Raw genomic sequence first — 27,308 nt, forward strand, 5'->3', positions numbered from 1 at the left:
ATCCCTGATTGCTTAGCTGGTAGCTTGGCTCTGAGGACATCACCCACTTGTCGGCGGCAGTGAGAGGCGCTGGTGTCAGAGGCTTCTATGTCTGTGTAAGACAAGGCTGTGGGACCCAGCTGCCCTGCAGATCCAAGGCACCGTGGCTCTGCAATTCATGTGATGTCTTGAAGAAGTCTCATGTAGGTGAGTTTCCTATGCTCTCATTTCAGGAAAATCTGTCATGTTTGTTTTCCCTGTCGGGAAGGGAGGTGTGTGTCATTCCACTAAGAAGAACTTTCAGATTAACTGTAGCATTTTGAAATCTGTGAGAAATGCAATACAGATACATATGTGTATCTCCTAACTAGGCAAATCATGGAAGCAAGAATACAGAGGGCTTAAAAAGTTTAACTCATACCAGAAAAGAAGTGAAGAGCTAAGGACCTCCCCCAATGGTATACCGCTTATGCAACTGAATACAGTTTATAGAGCCCAGAGTAGGAGCTGGAGTCCGAGGAGCATGCTCGTGTTTCCAAACCTGGTAGAAATTCCTGAGGTCTAGGAAAACGGAGTAAGTTCACATAAACCCTTGTTACAGAAAAAAAAAAAAAAAAAAAAAACAACAACAACAACAAAAAAACCAAACCTGAAGTCTTTTGACATTTGGAAAGGTCTAGCTGTTATTTTCTGATGGCCCAGAAATCTTCTTAATTCTGTAATTAGTAACAGCATAGAAGTTGCAGTTAATAAATGAAGGCAATTTAAAAATCATGTTTGGAAAAGGATACCTTTTGAATTACTGTTTGGTACTTTGGCTGTTTATTCTGGAAATTATTGTGATTGAAAATTTTTAAAAAAAATATATATATTTGCCTTTTACCACGGATAAGTGGTCTTTCTTATCCTTTTAAACCACTGTTCCAGTTTGGACCAATTTAATTACACAGACGTCAAGTCATTAATGTGCCTTCTGGAAGCTATTCACATTCAAAATGCTTGCAAACAATATTGTATTTCAGAAAGAAGTAAGTTAGTTGTACAGTTTGCCATTTCCCCTCCTTTACTTTGACTGATTGGATCAGGTCTGAGGATGAGATTCATTTACTGTTAACATGTGGGAGAAGCTAAGGTCTTTAGGTATGTTTCAACTAGCAAGCAGGTGCATGTGCACGTGTGATCCTGAGCCTGGCCTTTATGGGCTCCTAGCTAGGGGGAGAGATGTAGTTCTTGTTTGGCTCCCAAGTTGGTGATGTCCACTAGAGAGTCCACATTTTAGGTGGACAGAGGTGTTCAGGAGGAAGATTCAAGTTTGAAATGAGATTCCAGTTTATAGATAGGAGGGAGGTGGTGGGTTTTTTGTTTTTGTTTTTGTTTTTGTTTTTTAACTTCAGTCTTCCTGTTCCTCTCCTTCAAGTGCAGCCTCCTGAGTGCCTTTATTGGAAAGTCAGACTAGCATTGGCCTGAGACTGTCATATTAAACTATCATAGTCTGTAAAAATAATGACAATGCTTCTGAAAATGAAAGGTGGTTCTTTTATATGGTTATGATTGTTTGTGACTAAACTATTTTATTATAGACTTCATGGAGTTACTTTAACTGTCCATAATTACTACACACACACACACACACACACACACACACACACACGCGCGCGCGCGCGCGCACACACACACACACACACACACACACACTTCTTTTTGAGGGTTCAAGGAATTTTAAATAAATATTGAGGCTAACTACAAGATAAAAAGTTGACTAATGATACCCATAATTCATATGAGGTTAATATTTTCATCTAAGGGTATATTAAGTTTATATGATCTTAATTTTTTTTATTAGGATGAGTTTTTGAATTGTTTAAACATTACAACATGTTATACTTTACACCCTCTCAGAGGGGAATGTGTATGTTATTCTTAAATAGAGATAGGGAGAAACAGCTAACAAGGAGAGTCATTTGAGAAACATATGGACATGATAAAATCCTTCTGTATGCAGCATCTGTACCTTCTCATTAGTGAAATAGTGAAGCTATGGACATTTTTTTGTGTGTGATTATATCCAAATGTGGCTTTTTTATTTTTACTTCAATTGATTTTTTTTGCTTTAAAATGCAATTTATATTTATGTTTAAGTTGGTAGGGACTTTTTTTTTTTCCTGCTTGAAGCCTTTTTCTCCCAGTAAGGATAACATAATTTTATTACACACATTCACAGATACATATAATTGTTTCCAGGTTATTGTAATTCTTAGAGGGATAGGTTTCAGAAAGAGGATGCAAGGTAAATGAATAGGCCCAAGAGGACACACTAGTGAATTTGTGACATTAAGGATACAGATAGGCACTTATCATCTCTTATCACAAGGGCAAGCTACTATGACGTTATCATTGCTTAACGTGTCCCTAGATTTCAAACCTCATATCTACAGGTATGTAGACTAGATCTTGAGTCACTTGTTGGAGCCACTGTGGATAGGTTCTTGCTGTTGTAGAGCCCTGACTCTCACACCTAGTTTGAAGGCAGATAAGCAACCACAGCTCCGTAAGTGGAATGTGTTCTCAAAGGCGCCCCATCACCCACCTCTCCACTCTCCTGGCCTTGGTTTATGAATCCCATCAAGCTCCTTCCCTGCTCAAAGCACCCTAGGTTTATCAGTTCATGTGTCAACTTTTGAGAATCAGCACTAAGAGATCTCTTAATGTGGCTTTTGTGTGGAAAGAATATTCCGGCAGTCAGTAATGGAACACCCACTCCAGAGCCAAATGTTGGACTGGGATCATGTACTATGTATCAGGGGCAAGTCCTCCCTCCATTCCTCCCTTTTTCTCTTCCTCCCTCCTTCCCTCTCTCCCTCTTTCCCTTCCTCCCTCTCTCCTTCTTTCCCTCCCCACCTCTCTCCCTCCCTCCTGTAGGTCTGATGCTATGGCATCACTTAAAGTCTGATGATTGTGAACAAGAGGTTTTAATGGGGAAAAAAGTCTTACCATTTTTTTTTAACCTGTGTAGACTTTGAGTCTTAATAAATAGATGAAATAAAAGAAAACACATAGTAGCCACTTGTTCATCATTTACTTCATTCTACAGAATTCCCTCTATCGAACCTCAACAGAATTTACAAGACAGGTGGGTATGATTTGTAGTGGCCAAGGCAATAGACTTGTGGTATTGTGCTCTTAGATTCAGAAATGAAATGTATTATCCAGGATACCGAAGAAAACATTGCAGTTTCATAGAAAATGATGTCTTATGTAAGCTCACATGTATTTGTTGAAAACAATTCTAGGTTTTGTTTTTTTAAATTAAGAAGAGAGTACCAGACACTTTCTATTAAGTTAAGATGTTTTTACTATCCCTTCTCCTAATGCATGCTTTGTAGAAGCTTGTCTAAATGATTTCAATATGAAGTACAGGGGAACATTTGATGATTTACTGTTGACTATAATGGATTTGGTTTACAGCCTCGAAGAGAGACAATCTCTTACTGGATGGATGAGTAGAGTATAGCAGGATGCTCTAAAGCTGATGGGTGTTGATAGTGCCAGAAATGGTACTTTCTTCCTATTTGTACAGAAGCTGTTATAGCAAGTGAGTGTGGACCAGCTCCTACTGAATAGTGATAAGTAGAATTTTCCAGAAAGGTAAGATTTGCATAGATTATGTGCCAAGGTATTTAGTAGCAAGTCATATAGACAAATGTCAGTCAGTTTAAGTACTAAATGAATTTATTAGAGAATAGTCATCGTTTTCATTTACTATTGCTGCTTAACTCATTGCAGTGAATTTATGAGCTTCAAACAACCCACATTTCCACACACAGCTCAAGTAGACCCTCCAATCAGGTGTCACTCATCAGGACTTGGTCAGGGCTGCAGTTTCATCAGGCTCAATGAGGAATGATAAGCCTGTAACTCTCCTTATACCGTTAGCATTATTACCGGTCTGTAGCTGTAGGGCGGAGGTTTCCATTTCCTTTCTGCCTGTCAGCTCCAGGCTATCTCAGCTCTTGGAAACAGCTGGTAGTGCTTTGCTAGGGAACCCCATGACGGCACCTTTGTAGCATGGCAGCTTCCTTTCTTAGAGTCTCCATTTCTCTACTTGGGTGAAGCAAAGGATATGTATGGTATGGTATGATATATCAATGACAACTAATTTGCCTTTTCCATATATATTTTTATATATCTTTATAACATATATGGAAATGATTTATTTATTTTTTATTATGTGTGCGTCAGTGTTTTGCTTACATGTATGTCTGTGTTTTAAATCCCCCTGTTGTGCACTGCCTTATGGGTTCAGGCTGGGAACTCTGGAAGAACAGCTTCTGTTCTTATGCTGGACAGCATATCTATATATACATATGTATGCATGCACTATGTATCTCTAGTATAATACTAATGTAATACAGTCAGCAGAGTGACATCATCACCTTTGCGACATTCTGTTGGTTCTACTTATATTTAAAGGAGGCCATTGTACAAAGGCATGACTCATTGGAAGTCACCTTAGGATGCATCTACCACACTGTCTGGCTCATAAGATCTCTAGTACAGTGAGTGGACCTGGCTGAGAAGTCACTCCCACAGGAGTGAAACTCAAAATACCTTTTCAGAAGTGATCCTGTGAGATATTTTTGGTGCCACTGCCCATACCCCAGCTTTTTCAAGGGAAGTTATGCTTTGTCACATAAGAGAGGATTCTCTGGGTATACACAAAAATGAGGTTCAGTTATCATGGCCGAAGGAATGATATATGTTCACTGCTGAGGTAAAGAGGAAGAAAATAAAAACAGAGAGCAAACAATTGTCTAATAGAATGTTTAAGTTTTTGACCAGCTTAGGCCACCTGAGTTGTGCTAGTCCCTTGAGAGAAAGCTCTTCTGGGATTTTAGGACAGTGATGGTGGTGAAGCCTTGGAGCAGAATGATGACAGCAAGAACAGAATTGAAGTCTTTTTACGTATGAGTCACTAGCAGGTGTTAGCGTAGGGACTGATTTAATTCACCTTCAATGTTACTTCCCATGCAGAACACCTCAAAGGGCGTGGTGCCGCCAGTACTTTCAAGGATCCAGTACTGTGATTCTGAGCCTCATAGCATGGCCTACCAAGACCACTTAGCATCACCATGCTGTCTGTTACCTCCGGACAACAGGATGCTATGTGGTAGCTTCAGGCCGATAGAACACAGCCTCTTCTCTAATCGCGTTTCTGGGACAAGCTTATCAAACCCAGACCTCCACTTTGGCTGCCTGCTCCACATTTCCTTTCTTCTGCTTTCTTTCCCACACCTAGGTAAAGGGAGAGTTTGAAAGGTTAACTACCTTGCCCAGGGTCATTCAACTACGGGTGGCATCAGAAATTGAATGCAGGTCTGATTTCAGAGCCCCATAGTCTGAGCGCACATTCTGTACTCACGGCAGGAAGTGAAGTCTCCAGGGGAAGCTGTTCATGCACACATTGAAGTGTGCCTCTGCTGTAACTGCTCTTGGGGCCCGTCATTCACCTTGAGAGAACTGCACACTGGAAGATGCTGGCTAAAGATACAAGGGAGAGCAGGCGCTGCATCATGCTTTCTTTTATTTTCCCGGCAGGAAGCACAGATTATAGGTCTCTCTTAGATCTAAAAGTAAGAATAGGTGGAGGCCGCTCATTTTTATTTGAACTTTCCATTTTGGTTAAAATCAAAAGCTCCGAGTCCATTTTCTCTCCTGTATGTAGATTTCTACTATTAAGTTGGATCAGGGAACATTATGAATTCTCGACGCCTCTATGGCCATAGGGTTCTTTCTATGGCTTTTTCAGATGCCACTGTTTTGATCTACTTGAAAAGTCTATTGAGACACTCTTTCTTTGTTCTTCTATTACTCGGTCCTCCTTTCTACTCTGTGGTGCCTCCGAATTCTATTCATAGATATTCGGCCCCTTTCTTCTATTTTATGTACTTAAATCTCTTCTTTAAATGGCTCTTGTTCCATTGATCAGAATCATTGGCCCAGATCCCCTTCCTGCTTTCCTGTGGAACACAAGCTTGGTATGGGACCCTGGCAATCACACCCAATTTCTGTTAATTTTACAGAGTTGTGGTATGTACCCCAATCCCTATGAGAAGCTGCTAAGAATTCCCTGGCTATTTTCATCAAACTGCGAACATTTAAAACCGACTAGCCCAAGAGCGTTCTCAGGCTGGACTGTGTTGGGTCAGGTGAATACCATTGCACCATTCCGTGGGGGACAGGTGGGAAGAACATGGTGATTGTCTCATGTAGGCCCAGGTGTCTACCCTTCTCAAGCACAATTCATAAAGAGGACATGAGCCACCTTCAGCTGAACTTGAGAGGACAGCAGTATCCAACCCAAGCAGGACTCAGAAAGCCTTGAACTTTATTTAAGTTTTAGCTTTTTATGTGGAGCTATGACTCTTGAAAGCCTCAGCTCCCAGCATTGGCAGAGCTTTGTTCACAGACTAGACCTAGCTCACCCTTAGCATGTTTGCATGTTAAAACCATTGCTGTTAGGAAGAGGCTTGGATTTTAGATAGTTGGGAACAGCCAGGCTGAGGGAATTAATCAACACGTAAAAAAAACCACAGCTCTTTTGTTTCCATAGCTGGGCATCTCGGAGGCCGGTTCCACAACTCATTTCCCCAGGATTATGCCATGTAAGCAGCACACTGTTGTGAGCTGAGTTTCTGCCCCTTGCAATTGTAGGATTGAATGTTTTTCCCCCTTTCTGCTTCCATTCACAGTGTGTATCTGACCAGAGATACCAAGTTCTTGTTTTGTAGCCAAATTAGACTTTGTGTGGGGACACTGCAATCCTTAGGAAGCTGAGCTACCTGTTCAGCTTTTGCAAGGGGTCTCATGTGTGTCCCATCTTTCATCTCTCTCTCTCTCTCTCTCTCTCTCTCTCTCTCTCTCTCTCTCTCTGTGTGTGTGTGTGTGTGTGTGTGTGTGTGTGTGATAAATGACAAATTCTCTGATCACTGCATAGTCTCCTCATCTCATTCTTTTCTCCAGAGATTCGTACCAGTGCTCTATGATAATAGCTGAGGTACTTGAAGGCTTAGAAATTGAATTGTAGTATTAAAGTTTAAAGACCATGGTAAAGGCTACTGCATGAGGAAACTACCTTTTTTTTTCTTTTTTGGTAGGGGGGTGGTCTAGAACGCAGAATTTTCATCCACTTAAAATGTAGTGATACGTTTAATGCCCTGGGATATTTACACATGAACTTGTAGCCCCCGTATCTTTTCATGGCTCACTGCAGAACTATGACCCCTCTTTGACCACACCTTGATGGAAAGAACAGGGAGGGCTAGACTTGCTCTTCAAAGGAAATGACACTGGAAGAATGGACTGATTTTGCCTAGACTACTAATTTGTACGGTGTGAACTTGTCATTTTTATTAAGCATGTGGTGACATAAAATGTAAATGCTCTTGCTTATAGATTTTATGAATTATTAAAACCCAACCCCAGTGAACAAATATTGGATGTGAACAACATAGCTGATAAAATGAAAAGAAACTACACTGAGACAGTGTGACAGTAAATTCATGATAAAATAATCTTGCTAGTGTTGGGTTTGGATGTACAGGATGGGGCCTCAGATTCTGTTTCTTGTTAAGCCAATCTGTATTTCACATCAGTATAAATGCAGAAATTATCCATTGAACAGTAGTTTTAAAATAAATGTGCAATATTTACTTCCAGGTCGTGTTTGCTGGTTCAGGGTAATCAGACTCCATATATATCTGAGACTAAGTTTCCATCAGTAAACAATCCTAAAATGTTAGCTTTAATGTGAAATCCATTGAAAGTGCTGTCATTTCTTTTTTTGTTCTTTTGAAAAAAAATGTGATTATCACAGTGGAGCTTCCGGCTTCTGTGTCAGTGTGAACAAACTGTATTTAGTGATGGCCAGGATGAAGAGCAGCTGGAGAACAGACCACAGGCAGACGTGAAGACTGACCACTGTGCAGGATGCTGGTGTTCACACACGCTCTTTATCGAGGAATCTTCACCTTTCCTCTCCTCAGGCATCTGTGGTGTGTTCTGTTTGGTACAGTGCTGCCTTGCACTGGCTTGCCTGGGACTCACTAAGTAGCCCACGATGGCCTCGCTGTAGCCATTGTCTTCCCTGCCTAGACGACAGTTGTGAGCCACCCCAGCTGGCTGGACTTGATTTGCTTATCATTTGGCCTTTGTCTAGTATGACTGAAAACACTAAAGGAAATGGGGGAACCTCTGCTCTCTAGCACTGTTTTTTAAGTGTTTATTGAGAAATCAGTGAGGACAGATTTATAGCTATCTCGGTAGGTTATCCTCTCAATAAAAAAACCCCCAAAATTAGGGAAGAATTCCATATTTTACTTACGGATTTAATTTACCAAATAACACATTTTTACTTCATGCTCTTTCTTTTGGGGGCATCAGCTAGATCAACACATTTTAGGCCAGAGAATGTGCCCAGTTTTATTGGTTTTCACAGCATGGAGTATGTTTCTTACAGCTGATGCCTCAGAAATGTTGTTTGATTGACCACCTGTTTATATTATAATTTCTTATTGCTCTGTAAGTCCACGAGGGTAGAGCTATTTTATCTTTTTTTTTTCTTTTAAGATTTAATTTTTTCGAGACAAGTTTCTCTGTGCAGTGCTGGGTGTCCTGGAATTTGCTCTGTCGACCAGGCTGGCCTCGAACTCATAGAAATCCTCCTGCCTCTGCCTCCCAACTACTGGTATTAAAGATGTGTGCCAACACTGCCCAGCATAATCTTTTTTTTTTCTTTAGTTTTTATTGGTTCTTTGTGGACTTTACCTTATGAACACCAATCTCATCCACCTCCCCTTCCCCTTGTATCTGTCCTCCACCCATGCAACCTCCTCACACACACACAAAGGAAACCAAGGAAATAAACATCTCATCATGGAAGCTGTAGTGTATCACAGTGTATCCCACATTATACCATTTTGTCCACACTTCTTTGCTTGCAAATAATTCGTTGCAATGATTCCTTGGTCTGGTAAGAGGCCTCTGGCTTCTGCTACTCTATCAATAGTGGACCCTCACTGGGAGTCCCCTCAGATATCCTGTTGTTGCCTTGTGTCACGGAGATCCTGTAAGTTTGGATCTGTAGGACCTGCTCCTTTATGTACTCCGACAATACATCAAGGGAGTAGATGTTGGGGTGGACCAATTCAAACCCCTGAATTTGGGCCTGAGAGGTATGTGAACAGGTTTAGCCCTCTGGCTTTCCTGTACTCATGCCTTCAGGGCCAGCTCACCAGCAACTGCCCCCAAAACAGGGCCAGCTCTATCCTTCTGCCCAGGTGAGTTGCAGGGTATGCTCTACTGAGTGTTACAGCCTGGGAGGGTCTGGCTCATTTCTCTAGCTCTCATGCCCCCAGGGCCAGCTTTCCCACCTGCCATAGGATCCAGGCACCAGGAAGGGAAGGAGGGTATCTCTTCCTCATCTTTGCCACTGTCCAGCAGACAAGAGTGAGACCTGGCTCTCATTTGTTCATGCCCTATGCCTGGCTCACCCAGGCCCCCATCATGAAAGTCAGTTCTACTGTGCTGCCCAGGGTAGGGGCGGGGCTCTCCTGAAGGCTGTAGCTTGTGAGGGACAGGGGACAGCTCTCCTCCTCTCATGATCCGAGAGCCAAGTCTCCTGGCTGCCACAGGGAGTGAACGGAGAGGGAGGAGGAGAGTATCCCTTCCCAGTCCACATCACAGCACAGGAAATGAACCGTAAGGCCAGCTCTCCCATACTCATATTCTTGGTTGGGGCCAGTTCTGTACAGCCTTTTGACATCAACATGTCCCCAGAGGTCAGCCCAGACCAGGGACATCTGCCTAGAATTTGGTGGTAACAGACTCCCTGCTCCTGCAGGGCCATGGACTTAAATGTGGCCCCCAGTGGCAGCACAGGCCAGGCCCTCACCATGGTCTCAGGTGGCATCACTGGCTACTCACATCAGGCTGTTCCTCACAACCCTCACGTCTCCAGTTCTGCCTCTCTGCATTGTACCCACATCCTTCTGCTTCTTTCTCTTCCATTTTTCTACCAATTACTTACTACTCTTAGTGATGCCCAGGGTGTCTGAGTGTCTGGTGTAGTCTTTTTTTTTTAATTAAACATTTTTTATTTTTTACATATACATTTATATTATCACACATATATACAATAAACTACCTACAGCAAGAAGAACCATGACACAATCAGGAGTTATATAAATGTTACATTCTTAGTGTTTTGGCTATTTGTATTTGACAGCCTTAAAGAAAATATCTTTCCTATCTTGGTGCATCTAAAATTCTGAATGTGTATCAATATCTAACATATCTCATCATTATCAACATAAAACATCTATCTAGACCTAAAAACACCTTAACCCTTAAACAACTAAGCTTAATTGTACAACTAAACTGTCTGGTCTTCAACCCCATGAGAGACTTGAGATGGAATGGAATTGATTACCTGGAGTATCCCGGAAGTGAATGTTAATAGCTTCCCAAATGAGAAGATGATGGACAATTTGCTACCTGAGCAGCCACCCAAAACTCTCTATAACATTGGGGCATCATCTTCAGCCTTCTGTCCCAGTATATCTGACAGACATATTTGTGAGGCAGGAACTATTGAGCACTTGCTTACCTTGTCTTGGCAGAGTTTGGCCGTCTACTCTGCCTACATCTAAGCTTGCCCTTTTTTAGGCAGGATTCTGTCTGTGGTAGTCTTAGGTGTGGTCTCAGGAGTGCTATGCCTGGCTTGTGCGTTATGGCACTGGGCAGGGATCGTCTCGGACATGGTCTGCTCCCCAGGCCTGCATGGTGCTACACGGGTAGTCATCTCAGGCTTCCTGTGTGGGTCCATGGCACTGGTCTGGTGGTGGTCTTGGCCCTAGTGGCCCCATGTGAGGATCATCTGTCTCAGGCTCACTCCTGTTTGTGGCCCGTGGTCCCAAGTGGATTTGTTCTAAGTCTCTGACTTACTGATTGTCCTGGGAGCCTGCGTCTGTGCCTGCCTGAGGCTAGACGGGTGGTCATCTCAGGCTCCATTCTTGTCAAGGAATGTTAGGCTACTGATCAGATGCCCGTAGGTCAGAACACTGAGCTTAGACATAGACTCTCTCCTCTCTGCCATCTGCTGGCACATATGTGACACAGCAGCCACGCTTGCAGCACTTCTGCGGGCAGGGCCAGGTGTATGTAACCTTAAGGGTTAATGTACTGACTCACACATGAGAAGTGCTTAGTAAATGTGCGTGCTATTTAGATCCCTTCACTTCTGCGCTGCTCCTGCTAACTGTTATGAGCACCAGTGCTCTCCTGAAGGACTTCCTACCTATGTTGCCACATGTGTTTGAGAAGCTACCCAGTAGGGACCAAAGACATGAGTTCACTTCATTTAATTTTAGTTATTAGTCTCATGTGGCTGGTGGACAATGCCTGGCCTATGAAATTGCCTTGTCTCAGAATCATTTGTTAATTTATTCAATACTACGACTTATTTTTGGCAGCCGTAAGCTGCTGTTATTTGATTTTGTCATTGGATGGATGAAATGAGTTATATTACTTAAAAAACAGCAGCGTATTTCATCATGTTGCTTTCATTCTTTTCCAAAATGACCAGTAATACTGTATGTTGCCTCTTCAATCAGTTCCCTGTCTGATTTGGGTTGTCATCATGTCCTTATCAGTCTGGAGGCCTGGCCTGACTCACCACTTTACCAAAATATAGTCTCTCTCTCTCTCTCTCTCTCTCTCTCTCTCTCTCTCTCTCTCTCTCTCTCTCTCTCTCTCTGTGTGTGTGTGTGTGTGTGTGTGTGTGTCTGTCTCTCTGTCTGTCTCTTTGTCTCTCTCTGTCTCTCAGCTGAGTTCCCACCTTTTATTAATTAGTTCTACATTTCTAACAAGCCACTTAAACTTGGGTTATCTACGTCACTTTCATTAGTAGCACCAGCTCCACCTACAATATTATTTGTGCTGTGCTAGTCCATGTTTGAGATTATGTACTGTGTTTGTCAGTCTTCTGAACACATTTAAAAGTGGTTGTTTAAAATTGATTATTTAAGAAGGCTTTCTTCGGATAGTACTCTATTATTGATTTCTTTGTCCTTCTTGCCTTTTGGCCTTTTTCTACAGGGGGAAAATGGGGAGCATTAAATGAATTTAAGCATTTCAGAATTCAGTTGCTACATAAATAATATGACCATCGTAAACTTCACAGATGTTACAAAAAAAAAAATCATGAAATAAATACCATAGGATTTCTTGTTAAGAAGGGCAAAGGTTTCTTCTTTTAGACAAACAGCTCCTTTCATACAACTTGTGGGTCTGTGAAAACAAGACTTAGATTATCATACTTCATACAAGTGTTTACCTTGGTGTTGAATATGCAGGTGTTTTGTCTCATTTAACCCCCCAAATGAATCATTATACAGGCTAACTGCGTGGATTAGTGGAGGCCGGCTCTGCTGACATGTGGCAACACATTAGAAATTTCTATTATTTTTGACTTCCTGTTGGCACTTTAATACATGTAAAAATGAGAATGTACACACTTCTGCCCGGAGACTTATCTTTTGTTCAGCCCAACTTAGTCACCCTCCAGCTTTATGGCACCTCAGCATTTCTATTCATGATGAAATATAAAATGCCCTACACTGTGCTTTGTGGATGAATCACTCACTCCCCCAGGCCACTTTTGTGTGTACTGGATTTTCATCTTGAAATCCACCTTCCATCACTCCCAAAGGATGCAATCCCACTGTATTTTGTTTTCTATTTCAGCAACAGCACTCACAGAGAGAACTTGCAGACGTACTTCGGAATAGATTTCCTGTAACCAGAGAAAACCTCTGTAGCAGTCTATAGAATTTTAGACTCCTGTATCCGCAGTCACATTTTGATGCTGTTATTGCTTTTGCCAGCCTCTGAAGATGGAAAATCCAGTCCTGCATTGTTACATTCTCCCCAAACCTCCCTGATAAACAGTTCCTCAGAAAGTCCAGATGCTGTGGGTTTGGGCCTATGCTCATTTGGAATAGTTGGGAAATGAAGGGCTAGCCATAAATATATTTTAAAATCTATTTTCTACTTGTCTGGCCTAATTTTTTTAACATTTACCCACATGAATATAAATATTTGAGTTTAGTATTATACAGAACAGTAGTGTTTGCTATTTACAAAGTTCAGCAAACTCTGTGTCCTGATGTTCTGTGTTTACTTCCTTGCTAACCACAATAGTCTTTTTGTCTATGGCAACAAATGTAATAAACCCAGCTTCTGTTGTATTCTCAAGAGAATAAAGTCAAGTATGAGAGAATTTTGGAAGAATGGCATAATCTTAATTTTTACAGATTGTCAGATCTAAAATATTCTGATGTGAATTTGTGATTTTGAAATAGTGACTGGAAAACATGAACACTTATTCCTTGTCCTGGGGCCAAGGAGATGGCCTCACAGGGATGAGGAACACAGTTTAGATTGCAGCATCATGCAGATATCAGGCAGACATGACAGCACCCTGTGATCTCAGCACCTAGGAGACAGAACAGGCAGCTTAGCTATGCCAACCGAATAGGTGAGCTCTGGGTTTCAACAAGAGACCTTGTTCAATGAGTGGGCAAAGAGCCACCAAGAAGGAAACCCAGTGTCAACCTCTGACCTCTACAGGCATGTATATACACATGCTCCTTATGAATATACACAAACAATGTATCTCTCTTCCTATTGTTTAAATTGGGAATATTAAAAAAAACCTACCCTTTTACTTAAAGAGTAGATACTATTTTAAAGACATTTCCATGGTAAAAATATCTTCTGTACTTCCCCAGGTACTTAGCATTTGCAGCTTCTTTACTGTGTGCATGTCCTGGCTCCCTCATACTGTTGTCTTCCTTAAATTTTTCTCAAAGGAGCCGGCAAATTTACTCTCGCTTGCTCAATTTTGATAGAAGTGGGTGTCTTCCATTATTTATTTCAGACAAAATCTTGTTTGTCACAAATATAGTTGTTTAATATTAATTTAATGCACTTTATTGTGCTATTTCCCATTTTAACCATTTCTAAATCTTCTTTGTTGAATATTTTGTATTATATGCCTAAATGAAGGTTTCATAATTAACTGTGTGATATATCATGCTTGATGATTTTATTACAGCCTTTTCTATTCAGAACTATTCTTAATACCTGGATACTGTTAGTAGATGCTTGCAATCCTAACTTCTGAGCAGACTGAGATGGGAGGAGCATGAGTTCAGATCCAGCCTGGTATGTACCACAAGAACCTCATCTTGTAAGTCATCAACGCCAACCCCCTCCAAAGCCACAAACAAACAAACAAACAAACAAGCAAGCAAGCAAGTAAGCAAGCCTCGAATTTAAAAAATCATTCTGTTTTTTACTGAAAAAATACTTTGTTTCATATAACATATTCTGATCATGGTTTCCCTTCTCTCAGTTCCTTCCTGTGTCGCCACTCACCAAACTCCATGTCCTTTCTTTTTCTTTCTCCTTAGAAAACAAACAGGCAATTCCCCCAAACTCACACAAACCAGAATTAAAAACAAAACACAAGGCCACATGTGAGCACACATGTGCACGCATGCGCGCGCACACACACAGACACCCCCCCCCCACAAAATTAGAAATTATAAATGCAATGTAAGCAAAAGATGAAAGGACAAAAATGTTCAAACAAAGCAATATGACACAGAATGTCTATAAAAATACAATTGAGTTAGTTTTGTGTTGACCATTTCCTGCTGGGCATGGATTAAACCCTTAAGTGTGGTTAATATACCCAGTAAGACTCCATTGGAGAAAACTATTTTTTTTTTCTTTGCAAGCATTTGTCAGTTGAAGATAGTTTCTGAAATAAGGCTAGAGGCTCATGTCCAGTTCCCCTTTCATCCCTGGGACCCCATCTGTCCTGAACCTGTGCAGGCCCTGTGCATGCTGCCACAGTCTCTGTGAGTTCATATGTTCATCCATCCTGATGTGTTAGGGTTTTTAAAAGTACTGTTTCCTTGATGTCATCTGTCCCCTCTGGCTCTTACAGTGTTTCTCCCTCCTCTTCAGCATAGCTCCCTGAGGTCTGAGGGGAGGACTTTAATGAATAAATCCCATTTAGGACCAAGTGTTCCTAAAAGATCCTCTCACTCTTTGCACATTGTCCAGCTGTGGGCCTCTGTTTTAGTTTCCATCTACTACAAGAGGAGACTAAGTGAGGCCCTAATCTATGGGTACAGCAGGATGTCATTAAGTCATTTTATATTGTTATGTTCCTTTAGCATAACAGACATACTTGGTTTTCTTCTAGGCTCATGCCTATCTAGTCTCAGATTTTTGGCTATCCAAGTAGTGCCAAAGCATATGTCCCGTCTTACAGAATGGTCTTTAAATACAGTCAGAGAATGGTGGTCTTCCATGGTACTTGTGCCACTGTTGCGCTGGCATGTCACGGAAGCATGTCGCTGTTGTATATCACAAGGTTTGTGCCACTGTTGTGCCGGCATGTCACAGAAGCATGTCGCTGTTGTATAGCACAAGGTTTGTGCCACTGTTGCGCTGGCATGTCACGGAAGCATGTCGCTGTTGTATATCACAAGGTTTGTGCCACTGTTGTGCCGGCATGTCACAGAAGCATGTCACTGTTGTATAGCACAAGGTTTGTGCCACTATTGCGCCGGCATGTCACGGAAGCATGTCACTGTTGTATAGCACAAGGTTTATTCTTGGGTTGGTGGTTACCTTTCTCTGAGCACCTTCAGTCCCATGAACAGTAGTCAGTAAGGTATTGTTCCTAAAGTAGTCAGAGGTCAAGAATTTAACTCTGTTGAGAATGTATACTTTATACACATTTAATGTAATTTTATTTATTATAATTTATTCACATTACAGCCTGATTGTTATCTCCTCCCTCTTATCTTTCCATTCCCATCCTCTCTCCCTCTTCTGTCCTGTTCCCCTCCCCTAGATCTCTAATAGATGGGTCTTTCTACCTCACTGTCTGGCCCCAGCCTATTAGGTCCCATCAGAATAGCCTGCATCCCCTTCCTCTGTGTCCTGATTTTCCACGATGGCGGGTGGGATGGGTGCTGCTGCTGAACCTCTGACATGCACTCTGGTGCCCACAATTTATATACTTTTAAGTGCATATAAGATGCTACTGTAGGGACCGCAGGTAGAGGTCTTGCCTCCAAGCCTAATCACCTTAGTTTGACCCCAGGATCTATGTGACAGGAGGAGAGAACTGTTTCCCATACATTGTCTTTTGACTACCACTTGCACACTGTGACACACGTCATGTAACTAAGAAAAAGATGGTAATGTAGAAAAATATCATCATTAAGAAATGATGGAAGCCAAGTAGCTTTGAATATATGTGAATGAGTATAAAACAGATTATGCATTGCTGTATTTTAAGTAGGATCATCTTTTATGGATCTTGTTTAAGGGGTTCTACAGTTCATGCAGCGGCCTCTAGAATGCTCATATATTCAGCAGGAATGAACTTTGTGCTAGCGAATTACATTATTTTTAATCCACTTGCATGTTTGAGTGATAAAATATAGCACCATGAACTAATATGAGAATAAAGCAACAAAATTCGGGAGCATATCTTGCCATAGTGAGCACATCTTGCTACTTTGAGAGTTTTCTGGCAGTAAGGGCACAATTGACTGTGAGAATGTAAAAGAATCTTTTGAGGTGGTATAGTTCCATATGCTGTGAGAATATGTCAATGATTTTTAATTCTGTAATTTGAGTTTTTAATGTAGTCATTTGAAAACTACGTTGTTAAGCATGGCAAGAAGACCAAAGTTGCTTTAGAATGCTAAGGCAAATAATTTTTGTGAGAAGAAATTAAAATTAACTTTAACTTTCTTCAGCACTGAAATAAATATCAGTACCATGATTCCAAAACTTGTGGCAACGTTATGTTGCTGTTCCAATATTTGAGCGTAAAGGTTAGATTTATGTACTACTGTAAAATTGAACCAGTATGTAAATAATTTATAGAATTTTAAGTACAGAATCTCAAATAGGAAAATACTTCATTGGTAGGAAACCACAGGTTGTCTCTCTCAGTGTTTTCTCTTATTGTCTTCAGATGCAGAGCCTCTTAGGTCAGAGAAGAACACTTCCTATAGGCTAATGATGACCCTTGTTAGCCTCCCTTGCAGCTAGGAATCTTAGCACGTGGCAGAGTTCTGTGCATAGAAGGTAAACAGATGTGATTTGTGGGACTTCTAGGTAGGCCTTGAAGGGCTGAGATATGCAGAGCCATCTCTTCTCTTTTCTCTGTTACTGGGGTTAGAGATACTTAGTCCATGCTGTGGAGACTAGTGACTGATGGATGTTGGGACAACAGGCTTTTTAGAAAGGTCTGGGCCCAGGATGATGACTTTTGCTTTAGGTAGAGTTACCAGAATAGATTGGAGTCTTAATCTAAACTATTACTGTGGCTGCCTGTCATTTGGAAGCAAACTTACATGTCTTGTTACCATCATTTTTTACATTTTAAAAAAATGTTAATAGTTGATTTTTATAACTAAATTCAAAACTACCAAGTGGAGATGCAGCATAGAGATGTAAACTTTCAAGAGGATACCCATATAGATATATGTTACATATTTATCAGCTAAGGTAGGCAATACAGTTAAACCCAGTGGGCTTTTCTCTGGGAAATTTAGATATTGATTTAAGCCACAAAATTCTGATGCTGACTTGGGAGGAAATCAAGGTTTGGGAAGAAAGAGAAAGCTACTGTATACCAGCACTTTATTTTCTTACAGTATTCCCCCCATTTTCTGTGTTCCATATTTCTTAGATGTTAAATAGCAAGCTCTCCTTGAAGTCTCCAGTGTGAAATACTTCTCTGTGTCATTTCACTGCCTATGATCCTCCTCTCTGAAAACTGCCATCCCAGAGTTTCCCATGATGCCTCTCTTTTCTCATCTCCGTCGTGGGTCCTCTTTAATTCAGCCCTCTAGGATGGGGCAAACTGAGTTTCCTCCTTTCCATGTATAATGGAGATGACAAATATACCACATGTTTTGATGATTATGCACATACTTAAAGAAATGTTGAAGCAATTGGTACTATTGATAAATAGTACATGCCAAGTAAAAGTCTCATTTTTGTGAACTAGGAGATCTGACCACACTAGGTAGGCTTACATTTCTTGAAGCATATAGTTGGAGTGATTACAGCTTCATCTTTTGTTTCAATGTTTGTTATCCTGTGTACATAAGAAACAGGAATGGAGTGCTAATGGTGGAAGGGCTTTATGAGTGAACATATGCTGTATCAAACAGGCTACTTTTTAAAGACCATATATTGTATGATTCCATGCCCTTGTATGGGGCAGTGGCGAAGCAGGCTGTGATTGTATGGATATGGGATTTCTTTGTGGGGTGGGGCCATAGAAAGGCTGGGAAGTTAGATAAAACTTTCAGTTGCATTAGCTATGTGACTATTATTAACCACTGGATTATATACATTAAAAGGGAAATTTCTAAACAGATGAATCATAACTGATAACGAAACTAGGTAATAGAACAAAAATAAGCCGAACCAAATGGGAATAGCATATAAATGAATAAATTAGCCAAGGGGTGTTAACTCAAAGCTTGCAGCTAGAAAATTTAGAAAGCAGCTCCTTTAATTTGAGTCTATGTGCATGCCATGTCTTAGAGTTTTAAAGTTTTAATTAAAGTATGGCTGGTTCCGTGCAAGCCACCCTCATGATTCTACAGGAGACTTCGTATAGGCTTTCTCCTTATCCTCATCTTGGTCAGGAGAGCATGCCTTGTCTCCTGCGCTGGTCTTATGTAGATTTGACACAAGCTAGAGTCATCCGTAAGGAAGGAACCTCAATTAAGAAAATATTCCCACAAGATCCCACAGTAAGGTATTTTCTTAATTAATGATTGATGGGGGAGGGGCAGCCTATTGTAGGTGGTGCCATCCCTGGGCTGGAGGTCCTCGGCTTTATAAGAAAGCAAGCTGAGCAAGCCTTTACTTGGAGCTCCCCTCCATGCTCCTGCCTCCAGGTTCCTGCCCTGGCCTCCCTCAGTGATGAACTGTTACCCAGAAATGTAATCCTAACAAACCCTTTGTTCTCCAAGTTTCTTTGGCCACAGTGTTTCATCACAGCAATGGTAACCTTAACGAGGGCATCATGGTAAACAGTAACTATCCTTTTTCCTATCCTGTAGCGTAGTGTTCATCCATAAAGCCCGCCCACCACCCGCACGCCACTTCCTGTCTCCATCTAGTCTCAGAATGCCCTGTGATAGCTTCTTCTCCTCACCACACTTCCTTTTCACATGGACAAGTATTTCCCAGTGATTCTCTGAGGCAAATATTCGGTCAATTTTAAGATGATATCAATGCAGCGGGATAGAGCAGACTTTGCCTTTCCCCTGTTGGAGACCATACATCTAAGGGCCTGAGAAAGGTTAGATTTAAGGCAGAAATGGATGCTAAAACAGTACTTTCCCCAACAACTTTTAAAACGTGTGTTGCTGTTCCAAACAATATTTCTTTCTTATGTCAGACAATCGTTACATCGAAATTTGTATGATTTATATTGGTGAGTAGGGGCCGATTGATGTTTTGTTTTGGAAAAATGCAATTATAGTTGCTTATGAAGGATCCTTCCATTTTCACCTTAGATATTTTTATAGGGAGAAATTTACTCCTATTACATGGCATTTCTTTTGGGGTTCAACTATTAGAGTTTGTGGCAGATTTGAGCACAGGTCATTTACTCAGAGGCAAAAGGCTAACTAAACATGAATGCTCAGAGTAGAGCAGGCAGGAGGGGCCTTGTATTAAGTCAGCATGTTTCTGAGTAAGAGAAGCAGAGCCTGGGGATGCTATGGAAACCACGCTTTGCAGTTGTCTCCTTCAGAAGCAAGTGACCTGTGGTCTCTTGCCATAAAACCAGTTACTTTTTAGTTGAGGACGGCTTCCATAGGATATGAATCCTCTGAGCTTCTATTCTGAAATGAAGGTCCAGAGAAAGCCCTTGGGCAAAGAAATGAAAATGCTGGCAGTTGGAAGCCTGTGGGTATACATTCAAGCAGTAATGGGTACAGGGTGTCGGTGGCACTAACAGAATCCACTGTAAATACAGGTAGTGATCCTTGTAGGAGGAGGTCTAAATTGAGAAAAAGAGCAAAATTGAAGTTAGCCTTTCTTAGGAATTTTAATAATAAGATTGTTGTTGTTGTTGTTGTTGTTGTTATTATTATTATTATTATTATTATTATTATTATTATTGCCCAGATAAGCACCCAGTGTGTAAAATGCTGTTCTCAGTACCAGAATATACTAATTTCTTTGTAGAGATTCAAATAATTATTTCAAACATATTAGCTACCCAAGTTTACATTGAGACTGCTATGTAGAAACATGACAGCCAACCTATTCTGTCATGGATGCTAACCTGTCCAAAGCCCACTCCTGCTTTGGGTAATAAGAATCTGGTCTCTGTGTAATGTGAATGAGAATGAATTTCTGAGTTCCATGTAAGCAGTAAAGGTACCACAGAGATGGTTATTTTTAGCCAGTCAGCAGTGAAGACAACCAGGGAAAGTGGAGGAAATGTATCTTAAATAGTAGGCAGGCATTAGCTATGTAGGAATGGGGGACTTATAAAGAAACAATGCATTCTGGGAGAGCCTGAGTAGTCTTGGTGGCAGCACTGGTGTGAACCTACTCCATTCAGGCAAAGGGTTTGGACTCATGTAAACCTTCCTAGCCTATACCGCTTTAACTGAATTGAAGATACTAGTTCCATTTATAAAGTAAGATTGTGTTAAGAACAGAGTTTAAAAATAACTCAGGTAAATCACTGCCTCACTCCATTTGGAATGCTGTAACAAAATCCCTCAGACTGATTTATAGAGGAGAGAGTGTTTGTTTCACTGTCTTATGTTTGGAAAGTCTAAACAGTGTGTGCTGGAGTCCGCTGTGAGCCTCCAGGCTGACTCCTCCCTTCTGCTGGTACTTTGAGGACAGCCACTTGACATTATTCCATATCAAGCAGGCAGCTCTACGGGTGAGAATGAATGTGCTCCCTCATTGGGAGACAACTAAATCTAAACCATACAGTCATGAAAGTAGTCAGAATAGGTCAAAACCTCATCTTTGGCTTTTCTACCTATATAGTTTGGGATTGTAAGTTATGGTTCCCAGAGAAGCTTTCATCCTCAAGTAAAACAAACCTTCCCCAGGTTTATGGGATAAACTCAATAGTCCCACAATGTCATCAAGAAAAAAGGATCATGGTATTAGAAGAATTTGAGAAGCCCTAGTATTGTAGGTGGACCTCATGGAGAGTAACAGTGGGATGCTGGCCACCCTGAGAAGGCCATAAAGAAACAAGCATTTACTTTGTTTAATATTAGGTAGTAGACTTATTTATTTCCTAGTTTCTTTCACCTTTAAGAGACTGCTCTTCCGAGAAAGCACCAGATAAATTTCCTAGGGCTTCCTCAAGACCCAGCTATTTCACTCCTTGGAATATACCAGAAAATGCTCTACCACACAACAGGAACATATGCTCAACCATGTTCACAGTGCCCTTTTTCATAATAGCCAGAACCTGGAAACAGCCCAAGTGTCCCTCAGTAGAAGAATGGATAAAGAAACTGTGGTACATTTACATTATGGACTACTACTCAGCTATTAAAAACAAGGAATTACTGAAATTTGTGGACAAATGGATTGAACTAGAAATGATCATAATGAGTGAGTTCATCCAGAAGCAGAAAGATTCAAATGGTATATACTCATTTATATCTGGACACTAGCCCAAGGGACACGTCCCATGAAAGTCTTCACTTACTAGGAAAGTGGGAGAGAGGAGGACATCCTATTGGGACCTTAGGTGAGAGAAGCATGAGAGAATGAGGAAATAGAAAGATCCAGAGGGTCCTAGAAACCTACAAGAAGAACATTATGACGAGCAGATCTTGGTCCAAGGGTCCTGCTCAAACTATGGTACCACCCAAGGACAACATATGCAGTAAGCTTCGAACCCCTACCCAGATCTAGCCAATGGACAGGACATTCTCCACAGCTGAGTGGAGAGTGGGGACTGACTTTCACATGAACTCTGGTGCCCCATATTTGACCATATCCCCTAGAAGGGGAGGCCTGGTAGCACTCAGAGAAAGGATAGCAGGCAACCAAGAAGAGACTTGATACCCTATGAGCATATACAGGGGGAAGAGGTTCCCCCTTAGTTACAGGGGAGGGGAGTAGGGGGGAAAGCGGGAGGGAGAGAGGAATGGGAGGATACAAGGGATGGGCTAACAATTGAGATGTAATATGAATAAATTAATAAAATATTTTTAAAAAGGAAAAAAAGGAGACTGCTCTTCCAGAGGACCCGGGTTCAATCCCCAGCACCCACATGGCAGGTCACAGCTGTCTGTAACTCCAGTTCCAGAGGATCTGACACCCTCACATAGACATACATGTAGCCAAACACCAATGTACATAGCATAAAAATAAATACATAAAAAAAGAGAATATCTATTCACACTGCTCCTCAGGAATTCTGACTTCAAGTGGACCGAGCAATTTACTGCTAATAATATGTCAACATTAAGATGACGTACCACAGCAATCCTTTTGTTGTAAATGGCATTAAAAAGTAATAGCATTTGGCTAGGGGCTTAGCTAAGTGGTAGGACACTTGTTTACAGTGTGTAAGGTCTGGCTGCTGTATTTAGTACCAAAAAACAAAGTAAAACAAAACGCAAGGGAGACAAACAAAACAAAACAAAACAAAAAACAAAAAAAACTTAAACTCTCTAGGGCAGGTGCCATACTTCAAATCCCAGCACTTCCCTTAAAAAAAAAAACTTTCTGTATATTTTAGAGTCTCTCTTTAGGTGTTCATGTGAGGCAATGTATCAGGCATCTCCACTTCAGCCTCTTGTGATCTTTTACAAATTTTGTTTTCTACATAGAATTGTATTACCCTTTGTATCTTTTCCTCTTAGGCCTTAGACCTCCTCAAAGTTTTTTTTTTAATTTATTACTTGAGGTAATATGAAAACATTCCCCAAGATAATTCGGAAAGTTTATTTCAAAAAATATTTGGAGTCGCGCCATCATCATTAAAGTAAGTGGATTACTTTCAAGGTGAGTGGCTTTTAAAGGGAGAGTAGCTACTTGGATGCTTGCTTTCTTTGCAGAACAAATGGTTTGTCATTTCATAGCAATAAAAGCAGCTCTGGCTTCTTCCTATGCATTGTTTCTGCTTGGCAGAAGTTTATAATCCTGCGGGAAATCATAGGTTCAAAGGAGCAACACTTGCAGGGAATAAGAACAGTGATGGAAAGACCAAAGTGTTATGAAAGCACAGAGGAAGACTGGCTTTAGGTTCAGAAACACACTCTACATGTAAGATATAGGATGTACTGTGATGACCATGTGAAAGGAGGAAGCTAGTCAAGTGGGGTGGAGTGAGTGTGCGAGGGCCCGGAGCTGTGAAGGAGGAGGCTAGGTAACCTTGGGGAATGTGGGCTTCTCGTGGGAAAGTGGAGAGAGTTTAAGGCTGAGAAGCCAGATGAGTTCTGACTACAGAGGCTTTGCCGATTCTGGAGTGAAGACTTCTGAGTTTTTATAGTTGTTGGGATGACAGTAATAGATTATTGAACAGAAGTTTGCATAGTCCTTTTTAACTTCGTGTTGGTAGCAGCTGTACAGTTGATTCGGAGTCTGGAGAGGCAGGAGTTAAGAGCATGGTCCAACTAAATGGGAACCTAAGCTGAGGTACCAGTCACAGCGATAGCAACAAGGGAATAGACCTGAAGTAGACGCAGGAGGTAAGGAGGTAGGTAATAACCAGTGGCTCCTTATGTCTGGTGGAGGGAAAGGAGCCTGGGATGCTCTCACATTGGTGAGGTTTGGATCCTGGGGTCTTTCCGTATTATTAGACTTTGGGAGAAAAACACCTTGGTGGACAATTACTTGTGTTCTGTGCTTGCTGTGTTTGAAATACTGATTATTGATCTGTGACTTCATCTATTCCCAGAACATTTACTCTGTCAGATAATGTGTTGTGTTCTGAGAATATGGGGAAAAGAATCAGAATGTTCCGTGTGTCTGTGAAACAGCATAATGGAGAGACAGACCTAAATGATGACCCAACTAATTACTTAATTAGTAGGAGATAAGAAGGGGGGGGGCTAACTTGTAAGGCAGCCAGCAATCTATTATGGAGCTCAGCATCCCAGTGTGTCCTGCTGAGTGAGAGAAATTTGCACGTTCCTGGAGAGTCCTTGCTCACTGAAGCCCTGGTGGCTGGGTTTGCAAAATGAACAGGAAAGGGAACTAAACACAACACAAACGTTTGAGGCTAATAATGATGATGGGTGACTACGTGTCGTTAGAAAAGAATGAGAGGATAAATGAACAGGAAATGGAAAGAGGAGTCCAAATAAACCATGCATTATGCTCCCCTGGCTTAGATCACAGGTCCACGCGGCTCGAGCAGGAAGAGCCGCTCAGTGAGTCAGGGTGGGCACAAAGGATGTTTCTCTCAGGCTGTGACGGCTCTGCACTATGCTGGCTTGTGGGAGCAAGACCGGTTACACTTTGACAAATCATCGACACTGGTTGTTAAGCACAGCCATGAGTAAAACATAAACAGTGCCCTTATGATTAAACACATTAAATTAAAATAAATATTCAAAGTTCAGCCTCCCTGGTTGGCTCTATTTTCTGTGTCATTTGTGTCTGTTTATCTGAGTGCTGGCTGTGCGTCTTCTCTATTCGGTGTTCACTGACTCTACATTGGAATCTTGCAGTTAGGCACAGTAGAAATGTCGACAAACACTGGACAAACACAGAGTCTAAAGCGTAGATTTTGCTTTGCTTATTTTCTCGATGAAAAAGCGATGGAGGAAATATTAAGATGGTAGGGTATCATTAAATCATTTCAGATAGGGAGTACCTGGGAAAGCATACCATGGTGGAAACATTCTTCTAGCACTTGTAGATTGCTAACAAACTCAAGAGAAGTGTTCCTATTAATGGTGAATGAGATAATTTTATTATTTGTAAATTGTGAACTATGTGTCTTTGTATCAATACAACTTATAATCTACATATACACATCTATATGTATTTTGTACGTGTGCGCCCATACACACACACACACACACACACACACACACACACACACACACTTTTCTATCAAAGCCAGAGCTGAACATTTACCAGCACACAAAGCAGGTCATATCTGTTCTTTCAAAAAGGACGGTGATGGGAGATAGAGTGCCGGGTGGGTGTAATCCTTAGACACCGTGCTTGTATTTAGAAGACATTTTGCAGGTGTGTGAACATTGCTCGTTTTATGTCTGTTTAGGGATGGATTTGTAGTCCTACTGTGAGGAGCCAGTGCCAAGTGAAGAATAGCGGAAGTGGTGCAAGTAAATGTTGGGCGTGGCGACAAAAGAGATGAGAGGAAATGAGTTAGAAGATGCTCAGGGGGACATAATCTTGCAAATGAATAAGGACCGTCCCCGACTTTGCTAAGGGTCGGGAGTGATACGCTTCAGCTGTGACCACTTTAAGCTCATGTTTGGTGAAGTTACATCAGTGAGTTGTGATTTACTAGATAGGCAGATGGAGCTGAAGGAAAAACAACTTCAGAAAGATGCCAGTCATTTATGAATAAATCACAGAGTAAAAGGTGAGCACGGTGACTGACCAGGGCCAGCTTGCATGCTGATTGAGTCCCTGGAATATTATGTTGTATTTTTAGCCTGTTTTGTAGGCTGAAATATTTAAATAAAAATGAGAGATAATTTAAAGGTGCCTCCTGCATTTAAATGCCAAGTATTATTTCATTTACTTAGCTTTACAGCATGATGCTCCATTTCCATGGACACGGATTGAGTTCCCACAAGATGATCAGAAGTGGGGTATAATTTGAGGTTGACTAAGCTGCATTCATTGCATGCATGGATAGTTTGAACACAAGGTAAAATGTTACGCAGACTGCTGAAGAAAACAAGTCCTATTTTGGAACATGAATTTTTTTCATCATTATAATTTATGACTTTTTACTTGGGCTTTTGCTTTAACACACACACACACACACACACACACACACACACACACACACACTCAAACATACATATAGAGAAAAATGTATGAAGATTTGCTTATGCTGTTATATTCTATTTATTTTCCATTATTAGAATTTACAGTCTTTGTTTTTGCTTGGTTGCAAACTGTAAGATATAAATCTGTTTTAAATTTTCACAGTGCTCTGACATTTCTCATATTTTCAGACTTATTTTCTTCAAATATCTATCAAACAATTACCCTGAACATTCAGAGACAGTCATCCTAGGCTTGGCATTGTGGTGCACATCAGTAGTCCCAGCACTTGAGATGCTGAGACAGGAGGATCCCAACCCGAGGCCAGAACGGGCTATACAGTGATACCCTGTCTCAAACAGCCAAGAAAACCAAAAGACACTTGTGATGTGATGACAAATATAAATATTGATGCTAGAATATTCATATGAAACCTCCCTTTGTATGCCAGTGTAGTGTGTGTGTGTGTGTGTGTGTGTGTGTTTGACATCAATGTCTTCCTCAGTCTCCATCTTATATTTTGAGACAGCGTGTTTAAGTAAACACTGAGCGTATTGATTTGCCTAAAGTGCTGTCCACAAAACCCTGGAGATCCTGTTTCCACACACCTCTCCAGTGACACGCTCAGTTTTTGTTTTTGTTTTCCCTTCACATGGGTACTGTGGCACGAACTCAGGTCCTCAGGCTTGGCTTGTAGCCCAATGTGGGGTTCTTTGGCCTCCCGCCCCACACTGGAAGCCTCATAGGGTTTCATATATTTGGCTGAAGATGTCAAGACTTTGGGATCATGGTCCTTCTTTCTGTAGATATAGTTTCACAGTGAGAATATTTTGTGGCCTGTTGGGGCAGCTGCTGCTTTTGTTTGCAGATTGACTCTTGGCAAGATGCTGCTGCTGGTGTAAGCCATGCTTAGGGTAGGAAAAGAGAGAAGGGTCAGGTTCCCCGACCCCAAAGATCCTTGTTACTAGGGTGGCCGGTGAGATCTAAGCAGAACTCAGCTAAAGAAGTTTCTCTAGAGGATTTGCGTTTGGTATTACACAGTGTCTGGTACATCCTGACCCCTTTCTCTTTTACCATCAGAGACAGCAAAGAGGTTAGTAGACGACCACCCAGCTAAAAGACGATGGTCCCAAAGTCTGTGTGGTCCTAACTTTTGCTTATCTATGGTCAACTTA

General features: G+C 41.2%; 1 protein-coding gene across 21 annotated transcripts in view; it reads left to right on the plus strand.

Moving 5' to 3' along the window:
- HDAC9 (histone deacetylase 9) overlaps positions 1–27,308 on the plus strand; it is an 861,568-nt gene that overhangs the window by 762 nt on the left and 833,498 nt on the right. Inside the window, exons 1-2 of one of the 21 annotated variants that reach the window (XM_084791705.1) lie at positions 83–186; positions 3,071–3,109. The exons of 19 other annotated variants lie outside the window; for them this stretch is intronic. The gene's annotated coding sequence lies outside the window, so the exon portion shown is untranslated. Of the gene's footprint in view, positions 1–77; positions 187–3,070; positions 3,110–27,308 lie in introns of those variants that run through there. One more of the 21 variants, XM_084791699.1, reaches the window with a different exon arrangement.

Source organism: Acomys minous, assembly GCF_964271855.1.
Source record: "Acomys minous genome assembly, chromosome: 8".
In the NCBI taxonomy this organism is placed as follows: Eukaryota; Metazoa; Chordata; class Mammalia; order Rodentia; family Muridae; genus Acomys; species Acomys minous.